This window comes from Anas platyrhynchos, chromosome 1 (assembly GCF_047663525.1).
Source record: "Anas platyrhynchos isolate ZD024472 breed Pekin duck chromosome 1, IASCAAS_PekinDuck_T2T, whole genome shotgun sequence".
Lineage (NCBI taxonomy): Eukaryota > Metazoa > Chordata > Aves > Anseriformes > Anatidae > Anas > Anas platyrhynchos.
In genome coordinates this window covers 111,590,098-111,615,132 of record NC_092587.1, presented here as the reverse complement: position 1 = coordinate 111,615,132, position 25,035 = coordinate 111,590,098, and the positions used below count along the sequence as shown (strand labels likewise).

The 25,035-nt window shown below is 44.6% G+C and overlaps 1 protein-coding gene across 6 annotated transcripts in view; it reads left to right on the top strand.

Annotated features, from left to right (window-relative positions):
• The window catches only part of RUNX1 (RUNX family transcription factor 1), a 156,072-nt gene that overhangs the window by 16,778 nt on the left and 114,259 nt on the right, over window positions 1-25,035 (top strand). The window contains exon 2 of one of the 6 annotated variants that reach the window (XM_072026734.1): window positions 23,753-23,776. The exons of 4 other annotated variants lie outside the window; for them this stretch is intronic. The gene's annotated coding sequence lies outside the window, so the exon portion shown is untranslated. Of the gene's footprint in view, window positions 1-23,719; window positions 23,777-25,035 lie in introns of all 6 variants that reach the window. One more of the 6 variants, XM_072026730.1, reaches the window with a different exon arrangement.

Below are 25,035 nucleotides of genomic sequence, written 5' to 3'. Positions count from 1 at the left end.
TTCTGGCACAAAAATTGGCCTTTTGGTGCATGGCTTGTTGGAGCCTCTCATGTCATCTCAGAGATAAAGAGCGGAGAAGACAAGCTTCCAGGTTATCTAGTCAAAGCTTTTACTGAGGTAGAAGTTAAGAGCTGTAGTGTACTCATTTCAATCAGTTCTGAATGGTGAATAGGGATGCTTTTCATCCCTTCCCCTAGGTCATTCACTAGGAGAACGTATGGTTAGGGATTTTTCCAGAGCATTCAGCAAGTTTCTCTTCTTTTCATCTAGGTTGCCTAGTTCCTGTAGACTATTATGAGTGTGTGTGTTAGCAGCATGCAATATACAGGTGCAGCATGCAATATGCACAACTGCGTGCATGATGTGTACATTTAGGCATGTCCATGCATTACGTGTATCCACACTGTGCTTTACCTCCTTTACACCCTAAATAATACCCCTCCTGTGTTTGACACCCTCTGAGTGCTTGCAGGATGTGCTCACCGTGCCACGTCTGCATTGCTCATCCACACACTAGCTCTCTCAGCTGTCCTCAGAAGCCAGCTCCTCTCAAGCTTCCTCTTCATCTCTGTCTGGAGTGGGTGGCAGTGTCCCCTCCCTGAGGGTGTGTGGAGGTACAGGGGGGCACAGCACAGAGCTGCTGGTGGGGAGGGGAGGGAAGGTCTGGGAGGAGGCCAGGCAGGCCAGGAAGGTTGTCCTCCTGGCAGTGCCATTGCTGTCCCCCTGCTGGGCTGATGCTCTCACAAAACCCTGAGTACTCTAATGTGCTTCTTCCCTTTGCCCCTTCCTTCCCATTTGCACCTACCCTCCAAAAATCAGAGCAGGCAATATAATCACATTATTCTGAAGTCAGAGCCTAGGAGGGGAGCAAGACTCCTCGTTGAGCTAGGTGCTGCATAAGAGCAGATAAAAGAAAGCATCCCTGCCTCAGACAGCTTCTGGGTTAGAAGAGAAAACAAAAACCAGCCCAGAGACAACAAATGGACGTGCAGGCAGGTGGGGCGGGCTGCCAGCTCAGTCAGTGCTCTGGCGCAGCAGCGGCTGGTGCCAAGCTTTTGTGGGTACCACAGCAAAGGAGGACTCAGAGCAGGGAGTGGGACAGCACCGCAGGTGTGCAGGGAAGGAGGGAGGGTAGAGATGTTTGCTTGGAAGCCTGGTAAGCAGTTGGGTAACAGCAGGGGCAGGACAGGCTGAGCCCTTTGATGCTAGAAGGCAGGCAACGAGCCGTTTCTGCATGGGGATCAGAGGCGCGGCGCCATGTGCCAGGTGCTGCAGAGTTAGCAAGGCAAAGCAAGGGATTCTTTCCCCATTTTCACTCTGGTGCCAGGGCAATCCTTGGTCTTTCCTGCAGCAATGAAGTGGCCAGGCTGCCTGTGGGTACTGCTAATAGCCACTGGCTTTTCCCTGGGGCCTGGTGCAGGGCAATACATTTGGCGTGCCATGAGTCAGTACCTGGTACCTCTGCCCTCCCCTAAAGCAGCCCGCTGGTGTCTTTATCTCTTGCTAGCATCAGTTCAGTTTGCTTTTGTTCACCCTCTCTATCAGTGGAGGAGGCTGCTCCTTAGAAGACAACCGTAGTCGGCGGCTTTGACTTCATGGTGCTGTGATTAGCTTTGATTTCATCTGGTAATTACCAGAAGTGTGAATGCAATGCTGCTTGCCCCAATGAGTTTCATAGAAAGTGAAGCTGCAAAAAGCATTAGGTTTTCTCTTGTGGGAAGGCAAAAGCCACGTACACCACTAATTCCACCACAATCATTCCTTGGTTGCTGACGATAGGCAGAGTGGAGGTATATGGGGCACTCTGCTAGGCCGCAGATAGCACTCGCTGACCTCATTTCTTCCAACAGTATTTCAGATTTATTTTGTCTTAGGCCCAACACGTCTTTTTTTTTTGCATCTGACAGAGCAACAAAGAATTGCAGTGGTGCCACCCCTCACCTCCCAAAACCAGCAGCTGTGCAGGAGGCTGGGCTAGAGAACTGGTGGTGCATGGGAAAGGCTCATGCCTGTGCTTGTGTATGGGACTTCCCTGAATGGAGCATGTTTTATTTATTTTATTTTATTTTATTTTATTTTATTTTATTTTATTTTATTTTATTTTATTTTATTTTATTTTATTTTATTTTATTTTATTTTATTTTAATCTTTTTTCTGGAAATCATTTCTTCACATAAATTCAGTAATAGAGCTGGGTTAGGATAAAATAGTGGCAGTTCTTAAAACACTAGAGTTCAACCAAAGCCCTCTGTAAGCAGGGGGCAGCTGTCTCTGGTTTTGGCCAAGGTGCGCTGTTTGGACTGCAGTTTTGTTTCATGTAGAAGTATTGTCCTAAAAGGGTTCCTGGATCTAACCAAACTCCTGCACTCCAAGGGGTGTGTTCAGCTTCAGGGGTTCAAGTTGGCAAGTTCAGATCAGAGCTTCCAGTTTAAGCTGGAGGGAAAAACTCACAGCTGTTGTTTGATATTTCTGGTGCCCAATAGAAAAATTGCCTGGGCATCAACTGTGAACTTCTATCAGCAGGTTTTCAAACAGACCATAGGGTGGTTCGTTGTCTATTCCCTAGCATCTAATTTGCAACACAAATAGCTTTCTCCTGATAAGGGTTTTCCACTCAGACAACCACAAAAGCCATTATTTGTTAACTTGAGCTACTGTCAAAAATAGGTCTGCTCCCTTCCAGGACTAGCTAAAGGATAGATGCCAGTATTAAACACATGTGTAATGTTTTGCTGTCTCAGAGCTAGAGCATGTATTTTAAAGAGTACGTGCAATGCAAGTGCCTGGATTCTGTGAATTATGGTGAAACAGCCTCCAGAAAGCTCACTGATGTGCAAGGCAGGGAGCACCTGGAGCTGCACTTTGCTTCGTGCTGCACTGCAGGCGAGTGCTGCAGGTGCCTGGGTGGCTCTGCAAAGGGGATCTCGTGATTCACCCTCCTGCTGGCACAGTTTGCCTTAGGGGAAGGGTCCCTGGAGGTCTTGTGCCCTGGAATAATCGATCTGATGGCATCTCCTGAGTAAGAGAACGTCTCTCCTGTTGTATGGGAGGAAACTGCCAGGGAGTGGCCTCATTTGCCTTAGGGACAGGTGCGTTGGCTTTGTTGGGAGGTGCTGGTACGAGCTCCCTTCTTCTGTGCACTCACTCCCAAGCAAAATGGTGCAGCTGGTACAGGGGAGGGTCAAATGTTTATAGGCAGAGACAGGCATAAAAGAAGTAAAGACGGATGGCTGTAAAGCTAAATGCTCCTATTCCTATTTTAGAGCAAGCAAACAAAAAATCTCTCCGACCTTTATGAAGAGGTTTTCCTATTATGCTGAATTAGCTATCTTTTCTTATCGGTATGAAATAATTCTTTCCCTAATGCAAACAATATGTTTGGTATAAGAACAACAAATAGCTGTGAAGCTCACACTGGAGAGAGTTTTGGAGGATCAGCAATACTGATGTGACTCCTCCACTTATGAATTTGCCCCTGCCTCTTCAGGTCAAGTCTTCAAATTCAGCTCTTCAGATTCTGCATCTAGAGCAGACAAAAAAGTTATAAAACCAGAGCTATAAAAAGGCACGTGGTAGTGGCTGGATGAGGTAGCTTGGGCAAAGCTGCTCCCTTGGGAAGAGGGAGAGCAGAAGGAAGTAAAACCACAAAGAAAATCAGAGGGGGCTTTGTAGGGGCAAGAAGAAACCACAGAGGGTAGGAGGCAAGAGGAGCACAGTTTTAGGGGAAAAGGGATAACAGCAGAAGAGGGGAAGCAGAAATTGAAAAAGTGGGGAGAAGAAGAGGGGGGGAAGCAGCTGTAGAAGGACCCTGGGACTGGCAGGGATTGGGGGCACACCTTTCCTCTCAGCATCTCCAGCACAAAAATTCCCTTCAGGGCTTTTGCTGCTTTGAAGTGGGAAGCCTGAAAGAGCAGGTCTGCCTGCTCCTGGCTGCGAGGGAAAGGGTCCTCCTGCAAGTTTCCTCCTACCACATCTCTTCAGCTACAGAGAAAGTTTGGTCTTTTCTGTGAATACAGGACTCTTAGTGAGCTTTCAGTATACAAGTCCTGGGGTATGGGTTTTGCATGCTTGTACTGACAGGAGACTAGTTCCCAGTATTCTACCACTCCAATGCCACAACGTCCTAGCCAGTACAAAAAATGTCATCCTATATTCATCAGAGCTGAGCTACTGCTTTCAGTCCATTTCCCTTGGCTCCAGGCAGCAGAAATGAAGCAGTGTCCCTTATTTTGCTATAGCCCCCTTTGAATACAATGGCTCCTGTCAAAACCAACTGTTGTGTCGGCACAGATTTGAAGATGTTTTTGCTCAGTCCTCAAGGGAATTAACAGTACAGTGTCATGGAATGTATTCAGAGTGAAAATCTGTTATTTCTCAACTGCATTCCAGAAAACAAAACTGGTATATCATTTTTAATGAAATATGAATACATACAGTAGAGAATATTTACTTAAGTAGTACAAAAAAAAAAAAAGCCCCAATTCAGAGCTTGTGCATGGCCCCCTTAATCCAGTAGCACCTGCCAAAGGACATCCAATAACCTACTCTTTAGCTGCATGATGCACACAAAGGCAGTTCTCCAAGCAAGACTCATGTTACAGGCCAGCTGCTCTTTAGGATCGTTAAGCTTCTGAGGGGAAAAGGGTCCAGATCACTTGTGTGGCTTTCAAAAGAGTTTATTTAAGAGTCAGGAAAAATATATATATATATCTATGTTAAGTGGAGAAGAAGAGATAATTTGTAAGCAAGCTGAGAAGAATGACTGGACTAGACTTTGATTTTATGCACTTTGATCATTGGTATTAGCAAGGAGTTTTAAATATTAGTTAGTATTAGTTAGTATTAGTTAGTTAGTACTTTGTGTAGTCTCTGATTAAAGATGCAAGAGCCTCATAATGTGGAAAAATAGCCAAACAGGGTCCCACCTAAAATCCAGCTGGTCCCATATTGCTTCCTACAGAAAGGCAACCCGCAGGTACTTGAGGAAAACATGAGAAATACAGCAAACATGATATGCTTTCCCTGACCTGGATAGGTTTTTTTGTTTTGTTTTGTTTTTGTTTTTGTTTGTTTGTTTTCCTGCCAAAAACTTGCATAAGGCTTTCAAAACTTTTGACACACGCAGCTGACTATGACTTAAATGATGCATTGTATGAAAAACATAAACCCCTGAAATAGGTGGTGCTAAGGATTTACAAAGCTGGTAGGATTTCTTCAGCTCAATCTGTCCTCCATGACTTTTCTTAAGGAACTTCTGGTTTTATTTCTCAAATAAATTGATGAGTTCTTGAACGGATGTGTCCTCTTTGGAGATATGAACATATAATGAAATTTCATGTCAGGCAATGAAAAAAGTATTCCATTTTTTTAGTAGAAAAGCCTCCTTTCTTGAGCCCAGCTCCTTAGAAATGGTAGCTGCATAGGAAATGGTGGCTTCAAGGATCCCAAAGACTCTCTAGCTTCAAATAAATGTACAACTGTTTGACTTCTGTGAAAAAAAAAAATAACGCTAAAAATATCCTAAATATATTTATTCATTTTTCATTATATGTCATGAATTGAGTGTTGTTGTTGTTGTTTGTTTGTTTATTTTTATTTATTTATTTATTTATTTATTTATTTATTTATTAAGACTAGTCAATGTCTTGGGGGGGGTTCACTTTCTGTGGAATTTTACATAACGATTTTTCATCCACTTAATTCCTCCACACACCCACACAAAATCCAGTGATTGGAGCTTGCCAGCTCTTCTTTTTTTCTCTGTTTCTCTTTTTCTTTTTTTTCCCTCAGACTTTACACTGAAGAATTTTAGAAATCTATGGTCCTAGAGACAGAGATGCAGGTCTGCTTTAATTAATCTGTACCTTCTCAAAGTTTTGGGAATTTTAGCAAACTGACAAGATACTAAAAGAAAAAAAAATAAAAATGAGATAAATGAATTAAGAGCTCATTCAGTTTCTTACACTCAACAGAAGGGGGAAAACTGGAGGGAGAAAGTAAAACTTTAAGATATAAATTGCTTTTTTAATCTAGTGTTGAGGGTGCCCAGATGTTCTGTTTCAACATATTTCAGATGTTTTGTGAAACTTTTCTCTATTTTTGACCACTTGTAATCCCCTGAAAATCAGTATGTTCTTCAGTAAAAGGATACGCCCAATTTAAACCACTTGAAGTATGTTTAAGAAAAAAAAAAAAAACATTCTGATCTACCGATTACAATAAAGAGAAAGGGGAAAATTTTCAGGGAGAGATTACTAAAAAATCCCAAAGAAGATGGTTTGCCTGAGGTTAGAAGCAAATGAATCCCAGTATATGTTCTCCCTGGGGTTTTTAGTTGAGGCACCATCTCAAGCTGTAATCCCCATCACTGAGCACCTTGCAACTTTAAAAGAAATTATAATACTTGTAGGGTCGATATAACAGCAGCAATATATTCTGTAGAAAACGTCGAGAAAGATGGATTGATTTCTATTTGCATTAATAGCTTGAATATAAATATTAATTTGAACTTCAAAAGTTAGCAGAGTAAATACCAAAGGGAGCAACAGAATCATTTGGCTGAGAAACAGGTTTCTTTAAATATTTTATTTGTTGTAACACTTCGTGGTAAACACCCTTTATGTTTATTTCACAGGCCAGTGCTTAAACATGAATAATCGTGGCTTTCATACCTTGGTCTTCCTTTAGGGTAGAGAGCTCAGGTGCCAGGTATGGTGAATAACTTCACGTTTCATGGTGTGAAGCCAAAGGGGTTTTGTTGTGCTGCTTGTTAGGTAGCAGTGCCGTGTTGGTGTGGGACCCAGCAGCCCAAAAATGATCCCCATGCTTTCCCCCTACTGCTTGGAGCATGGTGCCACCCCAGCAGGGGTCACGTCCTGCTGCGGACAGTGGTTTCATGAGCAGGGATGTGTGGATGATCTCTCACTCATGCCTCAGCCCTAGTGTTTGTCCCTTGGGTTTCTGGCCATCTAGTCAAAAAAAGTTCGCACCAGGTAACTGCACATCCACGGAGGCAGATGAGAAAAATTTTCCTTCACTCTTCACAACAAACTTAACCGAGGAAACAAACTGGACATTTTCAAAGGATTGAAAATGAGGGAGCATTTTTCCTCTTGTAGATCAAATTTCCAGTTGATGCTCTTCTACGTTCTTCAGGGCAAACAGTAAAACCACTGATAATTGCCTGTTATTCAATGCACACACGACCAACTTTCCCTCTGAGAGTTGTGCATCTGCCTCTCAATTACCATCATCAGATTTATATTTTTTTGGACCAGTGGCTCTTTTTATGTACGTGTCTGTTTGATGTCCTAAGACAGTGAAACTTCATCTTGCTCCCTAAGCCTACCCTGTTCGTAACCATTAATTATCATGCCATAATCACTAGAGCCTGCTCATTTGGCTCAACAGCATGTGCTCACTTGCTATTTAGAGTATGCACTAATTATGTTATTACTTCATGAAGGATGGGTATTGGGGTAGATGGAGCCTGTGCTGGGTCTCCAAGGGGATGCTCAGGAGAAGGCATGGTCCAGGGGGAGCGGGGATGCAAAGGCTGCGGTACGCACAACTGGTTGTGGACACTGGGTCTGCAGCCAAGGAGCTCGAGCAGAGGCTTAGTGGGGGTAGATGATGGGGCAGGGGAATAAACACCTGCTTATTTCCTTGCAAGGGGTTTCACTCCTTTCCCCTCGACTCCGTGGAGATGGGAGCTGATGAGCCCGGGAGTCTGTCCCCTGTGCAGCTGGGAAGTGTTGAAAAGGGCTGTAGGTCTCGCCGTGCTGGTAAACCTGAGTGAGATGCACAGACAGCGAGTGGCAGGCGGGGACCCGCCACCTCCTGTTGCACTGAAGGGGAAGTGAGACAGAGGGGATAACTGCCTTCTGCAAAGTCATACGGGAAGTTCGTGCAAAGCAGAGAGTTAAAGCCGAGCTGCACGATGAGAGCTCTCTGAAAAACAATGAAAGTGGTCAAAACCAACTCCTCTTTTAAATTCCACTTCGGGTTGCACCAAACTGTAACAAAATTCCAAGTATTTTATGTATAATTTAATGTCATATTAAATTTCTTTCCACCAAAGTAGAAGAAAAAAATCTCAAGCTTGAGTGAGACCTTCACCTAGATCCCAAACTTTGCTCCCTGTCTTAAGTAGCACCAAGCGTTAGCAGGACCCAGGTACTACTGTCAGAGCAGGATGTGATGGGGGTCTGTCCCCTGGAGGCCAGGGCAGCAGACTCACCTGGGAAATGCTTTTTGCAAGCCCCAGCAAAAGCCCTGACTCAAGGGCTGGATGACTCCCACTCGGTCAGTTATTAAGTGTACAGCTCAGAATTTCACACTTGTGTTTTTGTTTGGTTTTCCAATGAGCAGCTGAGGTGTGGGCTGCAGTTTGCACAGGCAAGGTTAGCCAGAAAAAAAAAAAAAAAAAAGGAAAAAAAAAAAAAAAAGAGTCATTGGGAATTATCAGGAGGCTTCAGCTGCTCTGTTTTTAAAAGCCCAGAGTGGATGTTTTCCTCTTGGCCTCGTCATGTTTTCATAGCCGCTTGGAAACTCAGCACCAGCATCATCTGCAGTGAGCCAACCTCCGCTGCTGCCAGGGCAGGATAGTTTCCTACTCTGCCTTCTTGATCGTTTTGTCCTGTGTAGTTTTAAATGACTCAAGCTATGGTGCTTCCTACCACTTCCCCTGGGAGACAAGTTTGCAGTCTAAATAGGCTACATGGTAGCAAATTTTCCTCCTATTCAGCTTAATTTTTTTCCCTTCGTTTTCATCCCTTAATGCCTATTCCAGACAGAGGCGATGTTGTTGGAGCAGGGGGAAGCAGCCAGAAGAGCTGGCAGGATTCGTACCGGCACCCCTTGGTGATGGAAAATGTGACTGCTTTTCGTAACACAGGTGCATTGCTTGGGTGCAATGAAAGGTCCTGGGCTGCTCCTGGGTACTGAGGGCTGTGACCGTGTGCTGGCAAGTCAGAAAAAGCCAAACCCCCCTGTTACCCTCTCCAGCATCGTTGTAAGAGAGCAGCAGGGAGCAAAGCCAGGGCTTTTCCCTACCACAGTCTTATATCCTCTCCTTCCAGCAGTTTATTTTCCTTCAGTCAGGCAAGGGGAAGCAACTTCAGGCCTGCAGTGTGCATTGGCCTCCTGCTTTTAATTGCCTTCCTACTGCGAAAAGAGTTTCTCATTCCTCACCCTTTCGATTACAGCATCACCCCATCCTCTGCGCTCCCAAGAACATCACCTCATGCCTTCCCCAAACTCTGCTCTCTGCTACAGTCATATAAAAAAGTTACTCCAGGTCACTGGTGCAGGTTTCTAAAATATTTTAGCCTGGGGGAGGTGAAAGGAAAGGTTTCTCTTCCTTCATTTCTGTACTTGGCAGATTTCTTGTTTAAAAAAAGAGACAGAGAGAGAGAGAGAGAGAGAAGCTGCCTGAACCGAAAAGGAGGGGGTTGCTGCTCAGAGGTGGTTCTAAAAACGGTACTTTTAAAGCAGGTTTCCTGCAAGTTGTGTGCTCTGTACAGAAAGTGTGTTGATGTGGTGCAAGTGCGTTGTTGGTACTGGATGGAAACGATCTCAATCAATGGCTTTGCCGCTCAGGAGCTGTGCAAGCTTTCTCACAGTCAGCAGTTAATTTAATTTTGTATGCAATTTATTAGCATTTATATGCATATATTATACTAACATACTGCTATTATAAAACAAGAAAAGCAGCTACCCCTCGCCCCCCTCTTAAGTTAGACCCTCAGGCCTGGCTTTTCAGTGCTGGTTATGAAACAAAGTCCAGCAGCCTTGGGGCTGGATGGGAGAACTGCAAAGCCCCTGTGGCCCTGAGCCCCCTCGCCCCGAGGAGGCCAGGACTACCAAGGAAGCTTCACCCTCCAAACCCTAAAGCTGATGGGTTTTCTGGGTGAACAAGCCACTAGGTCAGCAAATGGGCTTTTCTTATTATACCTTGCAAATTTTTGCTAGCACGAGTCTGTAGACTGAGGAGGGCACAAAGCATGAGAAACCTTTCTGCCTTTGCATCTATGAGGTCCTGGTAGCTGGTGAGAATCTCAGTGCAAAGCCCACACTGGGACTGACAGTAAAATCAGGGTTTTAACTTTGGACATCTTCAGCTGGAGGGGAATATCCACTTTCAAGAACACGATGTTGTGGAAATTGTCTTAGGTAGAAAGGGAAGGATGAAAACTACGAAGTTACATCCAACTAATTCAGCTGTATTCAAGGGAGAGTGTGGGTCATGGGGAGGGAGAGCAACCTGCTAAAGCAAAACCATGCTGTTCAAGCTGCTTTATGAACGGGAGGCTGAGCAATGACATGTTTCTTGTACTGAAGTGAGTTTGCTGTGTTGTCTGGTCTGGTCTCGGGACGGATTTACACAGCCCAAAGTGCTGAGGTTGTGCAGTAGCTGTGCTCCAGGAGGTGTTGCTTGTGGTGAGGCAGGACGTCTGAGCATGATGTCAGGACACAGCTGCACAGCATATTTGCGGACACGTGTACCCCCAAAATGCCCACAGGTACCCCGCAACTGGTGTGAAGAGCAGCTTTGACTGTCAGAAGTGAGACATGGGATAAATAACCATGTTATCTCTATGTCCAGCAAGTAACCAAGTGGATGTTTGTTGTAACATGTGAGGATTTGTTTTATTTTCTTCCTTTTTTTTTTTTTTTTTTTTTCTCAGATGTGCAGACTAATTAAATTACTCAGAGAGGGGAAAAAATCAGTTTGATCTGACTTCAATTTGACTGAAGTCTGGAACTAAAAATGTGGTGCTTTGAAAGACAGAATAAGCAGTTTCCTGAGTCATAAATTGAGTCACACAGACCCCTAATGGTGTTTCCAGGACTGCAGACAAGCTGTTGCTCTTAAGACAAAAAGTAAAACCTTTAAAAATAAACTAGCATTTGTGGCAGATTTCCAGGGAGATTTGTAATGTCCTGTGAGAGTCACTTCAAAGGTACAGCCCCAGCCCCGGCGAGCCCCTGTCTTTACATGGAGAGAGTGAAGGGAAAGTTCTGGCCATGTGCAGGAATGGGAGCTACAGAACGGCAGCAGCTTTGCGTCCGGGGAAGCCCAACAGCACAGCATGTTACACTAAGCCTGCAGAGAGCTTAAAAATAAGGATGTTGTTCCTTAATTCCACCACCCTTGAGAGGGTGGTGGAATTTGCTGTGCTGCAGACACGCAAACCCTTGCACAGTTGCTTGTGTGCACAGTAATACAGCCGGGCTGAGCAGCCCTGCACGTTACTCTGGCTCACACTCCTGCAAGCTTCCCAGCAAAGGACAGGAGGTGATTGCTGCTTGTCTGTCCAGCAGCTATTCCCAAATAAACAGACGGACCACACTGGACGAGGAGGAGAAGCCATAGCAGCTCCTGTGCGTGAGCAGCGTAAGGCACCTGAGCCACATCCTGCGAGTGTTTCAGGAGTGCCTGAGTGCCACGGGCTGCCTGCTGGATCGGGGGCACCTCTGTGGAAGGAGCAGGCTGCTTTGTACCCCCATTATGAATCTGCTCGCTGGCCTGCATGTCCTTTGGTGTCTCCTCTTACCTCTGACGCCAGTCCTTGCGAAAGGAAACGCGCTGTGGGGAGTGCAGAGTGGGAGACTTGTTTGTCTTCCCTCTTTTATGGATGAACAGAGGATCTCAGTCTCCACAGCTATCAGTGAGTCACCCTTCACAAGCAATAAATTCACACAGCCACAAGAATGCTGCTTTATATTAATGCTTTGGTGCCATTGTTGACGATTTCTTACTGCAACCTGTGCCAACACCACAAACATTCATACTAACATGGGAGCTTCCAAGCCAGCTGATGGAAAATATTTAAGATAACAAGGAGAAAGAAAATGCCAGAACAAGCCCAGAGACTCCATCTCTAATTAAAAATAAAATAATAAAAAAAAAAAATAAAAAAAAAAAATAAAAAAATAGATCAACTATCTCACACCTCTGATTTATCTACATTTTCTGAAAATTTTCTGAGATTTGGTCTCTACTCTTATCTGTAACTTCTTGATGGTCATTGTCAGTGAAATCCAAGAGGAAAGCTGTGGGAGGGAGCATCTCCACAGTGTGGAAATAACCCACCACCTCATCTGATTTCAGGTACATCCCATGCGTTTTCCTTGAGATTATGGTAAGAATTCAGTCTCTAGAGGAAGCTGCAAAGCAGCACCTTGAAATATTGTCCTCTAGTAGGTGTCCCATGATGCAAGGGGAACTTGGAGTCTTGCAGCCTGTTCCCAAGCAAGAACAGCTCTAGAAGTGTTAAGAAAGCTTTATCTACACCATGGTGTGCACTATTGGGTGTCCAGGCCAGAGTCCTTTCTGATCTCTCTGTTGCCCTTTCACCACCACCCTCTGTCTGCCCCCCTGCCTTTTAGTCCACAGTGATTACCCAGCCGCTCTGGTCTGATTATGCACTCATCTCTTACAGTACCTACAGTGTCAGAGTATCAGGTGTCAAGTGCAGCTTGCCTTGGTTTTGTGCCTGGAAATAGAAATCCCAACCATACTGTAAGGGGTTTCATTTTACTTCCTTGAATACAGTACACCACTCTTTGGCAAGAGAGAACACACTTAGAGAAGAATAGACTATACACACGGATGTGGACCTGTCATAAAATTCATTTTAGTTTCCAGTTGAAATTACCCCTGCTAAAAAGATCTCATTACCATGCCGTCTGACAGCATAAAGCCCAACAGAAGAAAAAGGCCACCACTGTGAGGCTGGGGGATGGAAGAAGAGGGTAGATAAACCCAGATTTGTGTTTGTTCTATTTTCACCAAACTTTCCCCAGCTGATGCTGAAAATCACATCTGCTCTATGGCCTGGTGTGTGGAAAATGGTCATGCTGCTGGCATCTTTCTCACAGGCTTGGGCATACATGTATGCCTGGCCTTGCCTGGTGCCATATACCTAGCTTAACTAAGGGACTTGGGAATGGACCTTTTGCAGCTTTCACTTGAAATGGGAAGGTTTGGGGAAAAAAGGCCTGAAATTGGTATCAGCCTCCAGGAAGTCCTGTGGTGGCTGCGGTAGATGAGGACAGGACTGGAGACCTGTGTCACCCTTGTGGCCTTAACCAGTCACAAGTCTGTTTATTAAGAGCTAGCTCATGGGTGAAGGAGGTGGTGCAGCAGCTCCAGCCCTGGGGCCATGCGTGGTGGCCTCCTGCCCTCTGGTGTGCAGCACAAGGAAAGGGTACTGGCAGCCCCTGGACTTGGGGAGAAGCTGCCACCAGCAGGTCGTGAGGTGCCCCGTGAGATGCTCCTATCCCATATCAGGCCACACTGGCTCCTGCCCAAAAGTGGAAGTTTCTCCAGGTGTCCCTAATGGCTGCCTGACCATAGCATGTGTACATGGCAGAAACCCCCAGTTCAGAAAACCCCAAAACAAGGAGTGGCAGCAGCATGCGATGACCCAGATGAGCTAGCTGGCATCTAAAACCCAAGTTCGCAAAGGCCTTCAGGAAACTGTCCCAATGATTTTTTGGATTTGCAGTTGTATTTATGAGTCAGTCCCTGAATGCATGTTTAAGTAAGTGCAGCCACTTAAGGTATTTCAGGATGAACTTCTCAGTTCCTCTGTTTCTGTGTGGGACACACACTCCTGGCTTTATAGTTACTCTCTGAAATGCTGCTCGTGCTTTCAAGAGGAATATAAGCTTTTGCCTCTGTACTTTTCCAAGGCTCTAAGACTATTTAGGACAGAAACATTGTCCAAAGCAAAGCTGAGAAGGATTTCCTGAACATCTTAGATTCTTTCCATACATGTAAAAAAAAAAAAAAAGGAAAAAAAAAGGAAGGTTGGATTTTTTTCTCAGGTATGTCAACATACCAAATTAGGCAATTAGGCCCTCCATTATTTCCATGTCCAACCCTCCATGTACCATAAATAGGATGTGCCTGAAGTTCAGCATCCACCAGTTCCCCCCTGAGTTGGCTGTAAGGCTTTGGGTGCAGATAATGGCAGATCTGTGACCCTGTCACTTACAAGAAAAGTTTTCATGTATATTCCTAGTGTTGGTGATGTCATGCAGCAGCACTTTTTCACAAGGGTGTTTTTTTTCTTCTTTTTTTCAAGAAAAAGAAACGGATGAGTCATTTCTTACAGGCAGCTTTTTCCCTTCTTGTTCACTCATCATCAAAGTGCAAATCATGGCTTAACTATGTGCAATTGCAAATTGGTTTGGCATAGTTGTGTCTAGATCTACTGAGTTTCCCACTTGTGGGAGTCTCCCATTACTCTTTCTCCTCTCTGACTCACTTGCATGTGTACCAGTGATTTCACTACCAGCTGTCTCACTGCTCCAAAAGGTCTAAAATGGGATCTATGTATATATTCCCTGAATTAGATATAGATCTCTGCCATTTTGGCATTGTGCATATAACCTAGGATACACCTCAGCCCATTGACATTTCACTCTTTTTAATATTAAACTTGGGTGCACTGACTGCTTTTGCAGACTGGAAAAATAATTAGGACACATTTCCACACACTTCCAAAGAAGTGTGTGGAGCATTAGCCATGCAGTTCCCATTGACTCTAATGGAAGGTTCATATCTAAAGCCTTGTGCAATTGCTTTGGAAGTTTTAGGGGAATTTATTACATTGCCTACTGGTTGAGAAGTTATGTTATTGGTTTAGTGGTAGCTGTAATCACTGTAATGAAGTTAAGCCATAGGAGAAGAAGGTCAGAAACCAAATGTCCTCTAGTCATTACACTAACACTGTTAGATCAGTTTGTACAGCTGCTGAAACAAACAAACAAAAACAACAATAACAAAAATCCCTTGCATGTATGATAGGGTAATAACTATTTCAGATTTAGGTCAGTCCTGCATGTCTGGAAGTTGTGCTCCAGATCAGCATGCCAGAAGATTGCAAGTTCCAAAAATGCACAGGGAAAGGTGACTGTTGATCAGAGACACTTATAAAAAAAAAAAACACGAGATGTATGGGGATGAGGCTCATCTCACCTAACTATCTACAAGTCAGGCATCCAGCTCAAGTTAGTCTGTTCTCTCTTCTCTAGTTCATGGGGGCAGAGGAGGGGAGAGAGGCACCTCCATATAGGGTTTGTTCCCAGCACAAGATAAGTCTCTAAGATAAGTAGGTTGAATCACCCTCTGGCAGTGCCTTTGTAACCTCCAGTGACTATAAAGGGAGCATAGTTTAGACTGGCTTAGACAAGACAAAGCTAAAATTAGGTGAGATGAATCCCACCCTAAGCTTTGCACCCAGACAAATTGCTCTACAACAGCATGGCAGGGGAATCTGAGACTGTAGGTTGGGAGTGCTGACTGTTTAGTTTCCATACACTGCTGTCCCTGGGCTACCATCTTGCTCTCGGAGTTTTGCCCTACCCCATAGAGGTCATGAGAGTCCACTGACTTTCCTAAATTTGATTCAAGTCTATGATGCTCTTCGGTAAGTTATATAGGTAATTGTTCTTTCTGCTGCGAAAGCTGTGATATGCTACAAAATGGGATTTAAATAGGATGATCACAAGGATTTTTACCAGCGTTTTCCCCTGGCTTTTAAAAAAAGGAAAAGTTTGGCAAAGACACAATACCCTTGAAGATTGGTCCACCTTCTTTCTCTCTCATCTTATCTGCCTCTTCTACCCTGCAGGCAAAATGCATGGGATTCCAGAGGCTGACAGTTCCTCCTTAGTTCTAGGAAAGTAGTTAATTATCTAAATCACTCCATAATTGACTCACTTCCACTACTACTTCAGAAAGAAGCCATAGCAAGGAGGTAGAATTGGAGTACTAAGATCCAAGGAGCATAACTAGGCAGTGAAAACTTGCCAGTTCCTATCAATGTTCTTCCAGGAAAGCTATCTCTGTCCACTGCTTGGCTTTTCGACTTTTGTCCCCTCATTACTGGCAACTATCTTTTGGATTTATGCCTTTTGAAGTGCAGAATTGCTGTCAGTATGCAACTTTGGTTGCGCTTTGGACAGTGTGTTTTTAAAAACAAGAAAGTGATGCTGGAAATGTGTCTCTTTCAGTGCCAGCACTCCTAGAAAGCATCTTGTCTGGGTACTTTATTCCTCTGCTTCCACAGAGCTGCTGCCATCCACAGGAGCATCACTAGTAAATGATGAGTGAGCTGTCAGCATTTTTGTCATCTGTGTTTCACAAAATGCTTATCTGACATGAAAATAATTCTCGAGCCTCCAGAACTGGTCTGTAGCTTCTGTGATGCAGGGATTTCACGTGAGCTCCCCAGAACTTCCCATGTGGGCAGAGCCGGATCTGCCAGCATAACAGTCTGTGTCTTTGGGTTTGGCACCTCCGCTTGAAACTCTAGCAAAAGCTCCCCATCCAGAGTTGTGCAAACAGCAACAAAAATAGGAAGATCAACTTAGTAATGTCAGCTTAGTGCAGTAGGCTCATTCGCACAGTTAGAAAACCATTTCTCTGCACTTCCTATTATTGAAATGTTGCAGAACAAAAGTTTTATTGCATGATGGAAATGGTAAGATTTTTTTTTTAGATCAAAGGAAGTTTAAAACTATCTATAAGATGTCAGCATTTCTAGCAATGAAGTATATAAACAACAAATCAAAAAGTAATTTTACCTGAATCATCATAAACACAGTGTTACCACTTTCAATATGCTACTTTTAGGAAACCCTAGAAAGAAGGAATGGATTTACTATCAATTGATCAATGTACTGTAAAAATGCCTAGTCAGTTAGGAATATCTATGTAATTACCTGTGGTGGACTGCAGCAATAACCACACCACTCTGGAAACTCTGTATTTTCACCACACAATTTTTTAAACAGTTCCCATAGTTGACTGGTGGCCATTCTTTTCATTTTGACATTATAATAGGAAGACATATAGCTCAAACTCACATTTCTTTAGATGTCCTCATTGAGATTATTGCAGTAGCCATTTGAGGAATCAGCCATTTTTTACAAAGTACAGTCTGAAATTACCATGTTTACTCCAGTAATGTAAGTATGAGCTATCTCCTAGGTATCTAGCTGTCTAGTTGTTTTATTTTCTTATCCTGTAGTAGCTTTAGCCCTTTTTCCCCCATGCCAATCCTATTTGCAAAGGAGATACCAGCTGTGTAACTAAGGAATGAGTTTACACTGCATGTTGAAAGTGAAACAAGCTGCCTTGTCCTGATGTCCATTGAGAGTATCCAGAAGAAGAAATTAGTCTGAAACAACTTGTGTACTCTAAGTTCACATTCTGATTTCACTGAAGTTCTTGTACAAAGTCTGAGACATGTTTAAAGAAAGCCAGCGGTTGAGGCTTATGAAGATAATCGCTGAGTTATCTGAAAACTTTTGGTGCTTTCCATTTACCCTTGCATTTTGCGATATGATCTCATAAACCAGACTCAAAATGCACTTCCATTAGCACAGGCTCATTAGCAGGGTGACTACAGTGTATATATATCAATAGCCTTCTGGCTACCAGGGAGACCGACCAACCAGTTGTGCCTGTCCATAGAAAACAGAAGAGTTTTTGTGGCCAGCTATTTCTTTTGAAGGAAAGAAAGAAGTCTGAGTCATCTGGATTTCCTTGATCAGTCCATCTCAGTGAGTAGTACAGGGTGAATTTTGTAAAGCTTATGGATTTCGTACTCAAAACATTCTGAGCTAAAGAATTACTTTAGACTCCAGATGTTTTGAATTTTCTTTGTATTTATAAAAATAAAAAGATCCTTTTGTGCTTAATGAGAGTAGATAAAGCTTTCTTAACACTTCTGAAAATGATTAAAAGGTTTCTGGATGCACCTTCCTTTGTACAGGAAATTCGTGGCATTTACTTAGCTTTTCCTCAGATACACCAGAACAACATTTTGGCTGAAGCTCCACTTGCTTTCCAGGTCATACAGAAGGGGCTTGCTGTGTTGTTAGGAGTTAGATCCATCTCCCTTAGCTGCAACCTTTTTCCCTACATGATATCCAGCAGTTAGAGAGAGGTGGATTGCTCAGAGTAACTGCTTCCTGAATTAAATGCTGGCAGGAGAAGGTTTCCAGCTAAGGGTTCCTGTCTGACAGCTGCTGGACGCCCTGATTTATAAGTTAGCCTGCCTGCTTTGCCAGCCTTGCCATGAGCAGAGGAGTACTTAGGGACAACAGCATGCACGGGATGGAAAGATTTAGCTTTTCGTTGGGCTTCTTTCTGGATACTTCTGATCAACATTTTAATGCAGATTTACAGGTTTGGAAAGGACTCTGCATGAGGTTATGATGGCGGGTAAGGAGGGTGATGCACAGGCAGCTTCTTTTTCTGAGAAGGACCTCATTGTCCACAGAGTGTCACCTGCTAAGGATTGTCCTTGCTGAGCATGACTGAGCTGACCTTGCTCACTGTGCAAAGGTGTGACGCCTTTCCTTCTTCCTGAGCCCAGCAGGGAGGACTGCAGCCGGGGGCCTTGAGGGGGTTTCTGCCAGGAGTAGAGGCTGATGTGGGAGACAGATATTTGTTTGCTGTAATCCTGTTTGTTTACAAACACCATGCAAAAGCTTTCCCTGAACGCAGCGAGAATCAAACAGACGATGGTTTCTTTGATGGTGGCTCCAAGCCTCTCTGAGCCCCACTGGTGCTGAAAGATCTTGTGTTGTTCTTTTTTCTTTGCAGCATGGTGTTATTTCTCCGTCTCCTATAGTCCCTCCTCTGTTGGCTCTGGGCTCCTCTTAGTTCAGCCCTAAAAGAACACAATGCCGTCTTTGCATTTATCCCGAACAAAAGGTTACTCCCAGGCTCTCTGGGGTACACAGATCTCAACAGAGGGGTTGCAGAGCCCTGCTGAGGCCTGTCACTGCACAGCCCCACGTTGGCTCTTCCTTGCTTGGGGAACTAGAGGATGATGTTAACAGGGCCCAAGACTGTGCATCCCACTGAGAGAAGGGGCTGAGGGTGCCCCTTGACTCTTCTGGGTTCGTGTCCAACCAGCCCCAAGCCAGGGCAGAGGAACAGGAGTCTGTCTGCATATGGGTCATGTAGATGCTAATCTTCATTGTGTAAAAAAAGCAAATAATTTTACAAACTTGTAAAGAGAATTTCTTCAGCAGCAGCATCTTTTTTGTTTTCACTAAATGGAGTTACTTGCTGGCAATTATTACAGACCGGAATAGCTGGAGACTGTAGAGTTGTATTTGCATTTTTGTTCGAGTGCCTGCACATGTACTGCACACAGTGTTCCTTGCGAGGCAGTCATTTATTGTCCAAAAAGCTTTGCTTTCCACATCCAAGTACTAGAGCAGGAACCTCACAGAGTGACCTGGCTTTGGAGAACAGAAACTGAATGGTCGTGCTGATGCAAAGTTACACTTCATTATTATTAAATTATTACATTAAGCAAGCAAACCCCAAACTTTCTGTAAAGTGTTTGTTTCTCTGCTCTTCTCCATTGCATGTCCTTAAGACTGCATGCCAGCCAGACCGAAATCTGGCCCGAGCTCAGGACCAGAAAGTGGCCTCAGTGGTCCCTGAAGGCTGTTCCCCTCTCACAGCTCTGGAAGTGGCTTTCCCATCCAGCATCTCCCTGTGCTGCTCCAGGAGCTGCTGAGGTCCTTTACAAACCTGGGCAGGTACAGGGCACAGATCTCACTGAAGCTCTACTCAAAACCCTGGTTTCTAAAGCAAAACACCTAACTAGAGTCCTACCTACTCGTTCTCTTGGAAAGAGTAGAAAAGTCTCCTAAAGACTGTGGTTGTGATTTTTCTTTTCGCTAGCATGGAAAATGCAGTGCAATCTCTGTCAAGTAGCACTTAGTGGTGGAAGCTGGTGCCAGTTTTAGAGGAAGCAAGAAAAGACACAGAAAGAAAGTCTTCAGCTTGGTATCACGTAAGGGCTTCTTCCATGGGTGCTGATACAGGCTGAAGGCTAGCAGGATACTGACAAACCAGAAAGCAAACATCCTAAGTGTGGTGGGTAGATTAAATCAAGAGCAAAATTCTGGCAAAATTCATGGTTTTATAAGCAAAATGGAGCAGTGATTACAGCATGTGTCTGAATGCAAGTACTCCTTGCTCGGGGTTGGTTTAGTTTTGATTTGTTTGGAGGGCGGGAGCCAGCAGAAAATTTCAGCTTGCTGTTAAAAGACACATTCTCAGATGAACTGGGTCCCCCAGTCTTTTCTAGAGTCACCTCTTTCGAAGAAATAGCATGGGGATTCCCTCCTCTGGTGTGGGAGTTTCCGAAGGTAATCCCCCCTCTCTGGTCGTCAGCCGGCAGCGGTGCACCAGCCAGGCTGGAAGCCTGGGCTCGGTCTTTTTTTGGAAGGCGTCAGCCCCTAACCTGAGCTTCCACATTCAGGGATAAATATTTATATTGACCTTTATCCAAAGCACATTCCTGGGACATCAAATCAGCGCCTCCTGGTTTACAGGCCTGACAAAGTGCGGCATTTACAACCCCCCGAGCGAAACAGAGAGGGTTTGTGGCACAGGGGTGTCGCGTGGGAGATGTCACCTCGCGGACCTCGCTGGGGTCGTGGTGGGACGGCTGAGAGCAGGGGTGCTTGGCATCAGCTGCCAGCACTCGTGTCCAGAGGGGGTACCCTCAGCAAGGCGGGCTGAGTGGGCACGTGTGGTTTCACGGCGCCACAGGGCAGGCTGAGCTCACGGCTGCCTCGAGCATTTTGGAAAACCCCTGGTAGCGATTGAAATGCCTGCCCTGGGCAGCTTGTGAACTAGAAGCCTGTGAACTAGATGGCAGCAATTTCAACCTCCACTTTTTCTCCCCCCTCCCTTCTCTCTGCAGCCCCTGCGTGCCTGAGGTTTAGCAGCAGCTTTAGATGAGGGCTGCTTTCCCTGTTGCTGTTTTGGGGCTTTTATTTCCCTTTGGGAGCCCCCAGAAACTTGCAGGGGCATGAGCACAGCCACGAGGCAGGCTGGGCTGGCTTCGGTGGGCTCTTCAGGCGGCGGTGCACCCCACACAGACCCAGCCGGGCCTTGTCCCACCTCCCTGGGAAAAAACAGAATAAAAAGAGATGAGGTACAATGCAGCCAGCCTGGGGGCTGTGCACACACCAAAGTTCAGCATCTACTACCAGCTGTGAGAGCCATCTCTGGGGGCTGGGGGCAGGAGGAGAAAAAGGTCCCTGCACCTATGATACAGCTGCCGAGGTATTCGGGCACAGCATGGTTTTCCTGTCTCCCTGATGCCGGCTGTAATAAGCCTGTGCTTGCTTTGAGATCTCTCCCTCTGGATGTGGTGCCCAGAGGAGGCTTTGCATGGACCAGAGCGGACTTCTGCACAGAGCTTGCTTGTACTTACGAGCCAGCAGAGCAAATAAACTATGTTGGTACAAAGCTACGCCTGTAAATTTTTCCTCTCTTTAGGCTTTTTCTTCTCATTCTACATTTTTTTTTCCTTCTCCTTTCTATGAATGCATTGTGGCTGGCTTGCAGCAAGCTGTCTCTGTAGCCAGGCCTTTTCAACCTGAAATCTGAGGCCCTGCGTGAGCTACCAGCTGGTAGTCAGCATCATTTCAAGGCACACACTTTGAGCAGAAAAGGCTCCTCAGTGGCGTAGAATTATGTTTCCTTCCCTGCTTATCAGGGTAGTTTTGTGAATCAAAGACACTCACTGCTGTCTCCTGTTTAAATGTCGTGCCAGTAGGCTGCCCCAGGACAAGCAAAAGAAGAAAAACCTCCCCTTCATCACAGCCCCCTCTCCACCCTCCCTGCTGCACATGTGAGCCCGATGACGGTTAAGAGCATTTAAGTCAGATGCCAGATAAAAAGCAGAGTGAGCAGCAGCACCCGTGCTGGGGGAGCCTGTGCACGCTCGTAATGGTGTCAGCACTTGCTGTCGGAGCACTGCAAGTGTGCCAGAGCCGTGCCTGTGCTCCCTTACAGTTCTTCCAAAAGCATCTCCCCCACCTCCCTGAGGCTGGTGCCCTGCCAGCGGGTCCCCAGGCTGGCTCCTGGAGGCTCAGGGCTGCAGGTGCTCGTTCAGCTGGCATGGCTCTGTCCTCACCTAGCTCTCCAAATCGCCTCCAGAGGGTAGATGATGTCTGGTCTGAATAAATAGGCGGGAGGGGCTGAGTTTCCTGCCCCCTTCTTCCCCTCCTAGCACATCTGCGCCGGAAGAAACCTAATTTAAGCCCTGTGTCTGTGGCACAAACAAAACGGGAGCTCCAAACCCTCAGAAAGAGCAGACTAACTGAGCAACCTCAGAGGTGAATTTCACACGTTTCCCCTTAAAATTCTTGTTCTTCCTTGTGGTTTGAGATCTCGCTGCATTTGACAAGGGGGGGAGCAACGATGAAAATGAAATGACTTTTACTTTGTAGGCTGGAGCAGCCTCTGAATGGGAGTTGTGTGCAGCTTGAGGTCCTGCCATTTTGGACATGTTTATTCATTGAGCAATCACTAGGATCGCTCCAGCCCATATATTCATCAAGTGAGCTTGCCGTGGTTTGAAGTGGGTTTATCTCAATCTGCAGAGTGTGTGGCAGTACACTGGTGACTCATAAAGGCTCAGTCCTGCAAAAGCACATGTTTAAGCACATGTTTAACTTTCAGCACGTTATTATATCTCACAAAAGTCAACGGGACAACTCACTCTCTCAAAGTCAGGCTTGTTCCCAAGCTCTGCTCAGGGCTGGAGTCAGAGAGCCCAGCACCTCACAGGAGTGAGACCATAATGATTTTCTTTTCTTGCCTGCGTAAGTAACATTCCTGAAAACATGCTCTAAAGGATCAAGTTCGGCTACTGTTGAATAGCACATATTCACAGATAGTCTGGTTTTAATCAATTAGTGGATGACTTTGAGCAAATAAGATCCCCCTTCCTATAACTCAATTTCCCATGTGTAAAGTAGAGATAATGATGCTTGCCTTGTTTGCAGAATACTTAAAGATTTACTGAGAATTCACTCTATAAGAGAAAGGATCTGTATTTGGCTCTGAATAAATCAATATTAGCACACTCTCACAGCAGCAAATACAGAGTCAGAGCTAGGAAGGTAATTTTTATTTTTATGTAGTTGCTGTCTCTTAGCTGTAGGCAAACCATCTTTTCATGGGAAGACTGAAAAGTGACAGGCTGAAGTTTTGCAGTGCAACTTTTAACAAGAACTGCAGCCCTAGGGGAATAGGTTCTCAATCTCCCTATGTACATACATGCTAAGGCTGTTACAAGGTGCCTAAGCAGAAAAATTTAGTCTTGTTGTAAAAGAGCAACATTTATGCTTGTGATTATCAAGCCTAAAGCTTATCACAAACCTTTTCCATGGAGAGTAAAAATTGTAAAGGATAGAGCATCCCTGCTGCTCCTGGAAGCTGTGCTTCTGCGCTTAAACTTGTGCCTCTGTTATTAAATCTTGATTTCCTTGTGACTGGGAGAGTTTGAACATGTTTTCCACCTTCACCTGAACAAGGCAGAATGAAATTGTTCCCTATATTAGCTACTAGGGTGGGAATGCATTGACTTGTCCTAGCTGAGGATCTAGCTCTTACCTTTAACTGTAAACTCACGGGGTTTAAAGGAAAAGAAAAAGCCACCTATGAAGTGTATTTTGAAAATGGTGTTGAAAGGATGACATTGCTACTGTGTAGTCTAGCGAGTAGGCAGTCAATATTTTCCAGCAAAATTCACATTTGCATCTGTACAATGACACCCACATTCTTTTGTTTACCCTCTTGGCTACATTTAATCCGAAAGTTTCTGAAATACTCACGTTTCACTCTCAATTTTTTGTCTTCATTTATTAGCATATGGATAATTCTTGGTTTCCATCCCTGCAGATACGTTGGTTGACTCTTAAACCTGTAAGTCCAGTTTCTGTATTTTCCATATCTTTGTGTTTTCTTTACAGTGGGGATTTTGTCTGCCATGTAAAACAAAGTGATTATTCCATCCAAATCTTTGGAAAATTCTGTTCTTTGGCATAGTGTTGTGTTGTCTGATACTTTTTTTTTAAAAAAGAAAAAAGAAAAAAGAAAAAAAGTTTTAAGTTTCTGGAAGGGAAACCCTTCCTTTGCGGAGATTTAAGTTTCCATCAGTCATGAGAAAAACTGTTCCCTCTGGAATATTAGAGGTAGGCTTGGAAGACAATGTTAAACAGAAATAAAATTCCAGATTGCTTCATTTTGAATTTCAGCCCTTTCTCTTTGGAGGGGTTATTGTTTCAAAAAAACACCTTGTTTTTTTTTTTTTAAATTTTCTTGGCCTTTTCAAGTTTAGTGCATTGAATGTAATAGCCAAGAGTTTTGGATATGCAGCAGACAGGAGAAATGTACAGCATCTGTCAATAGACAAACATACATGTGTGTGTTATATACAACATAAAACTTTGTGTTGTGCTGCTATAAAAGCAAAGCAATCTTGAGATGTTGCAGCACTGATTTTCCCTCTCAGTTATTTTACTTTGGCCAAAAGAGGGCTGGGACTTCTTGCAGAAAGTTGTTTCATAGATAGCTTGTGAGATATATTTAGAAAAGTTTCACGCAAGTTCTCTGCCACTTTCATAATTTGGATAAGCCTATCTTCTCCCCACGGTATCTGAACTCTGCTCTTGTGTCCGTAATGTGCAGTTCAGGCATATGCTATTTCGTTCAGATTTCTTTTCAATGATTCTGCAAATTACATTCTGATCTTTCTTAAGACTAGCCTTAATTCCCTTGATCCTTGAGCTGTAGGCAAAAGTCTCTGTTCTGGTAAGCTGGCAGTGATGTGTGGCTATCAGTGACTACGCCTTGTCCAATTCAATAAAAGCTGAATCTTGCATTCTTCTTACATGGCCTGACAGGGTTAGGAGTTACTTTTGGGGATGGGTGTCTCTAAATAAATATTTCCTAATGCCACCAGGGTCTCAGTTCCACTGCACATGGACACCTGGTGCCATTTGAGATGCCCTGGGGTTTTCCAGTTGGCCTCCAGTTGCTGTTTGGCATGGCTCTCCCAGTGGTGTGGGTCCCCAGTGGGTCCTGAAGGAGGTTTGCTGTCACCATGTGGACATGCTGGACTCCTTGAGGCCTCTCAAAGGGCACCAGGCACCTACCGGGGTTATCTGAATCCACTCCTAGTA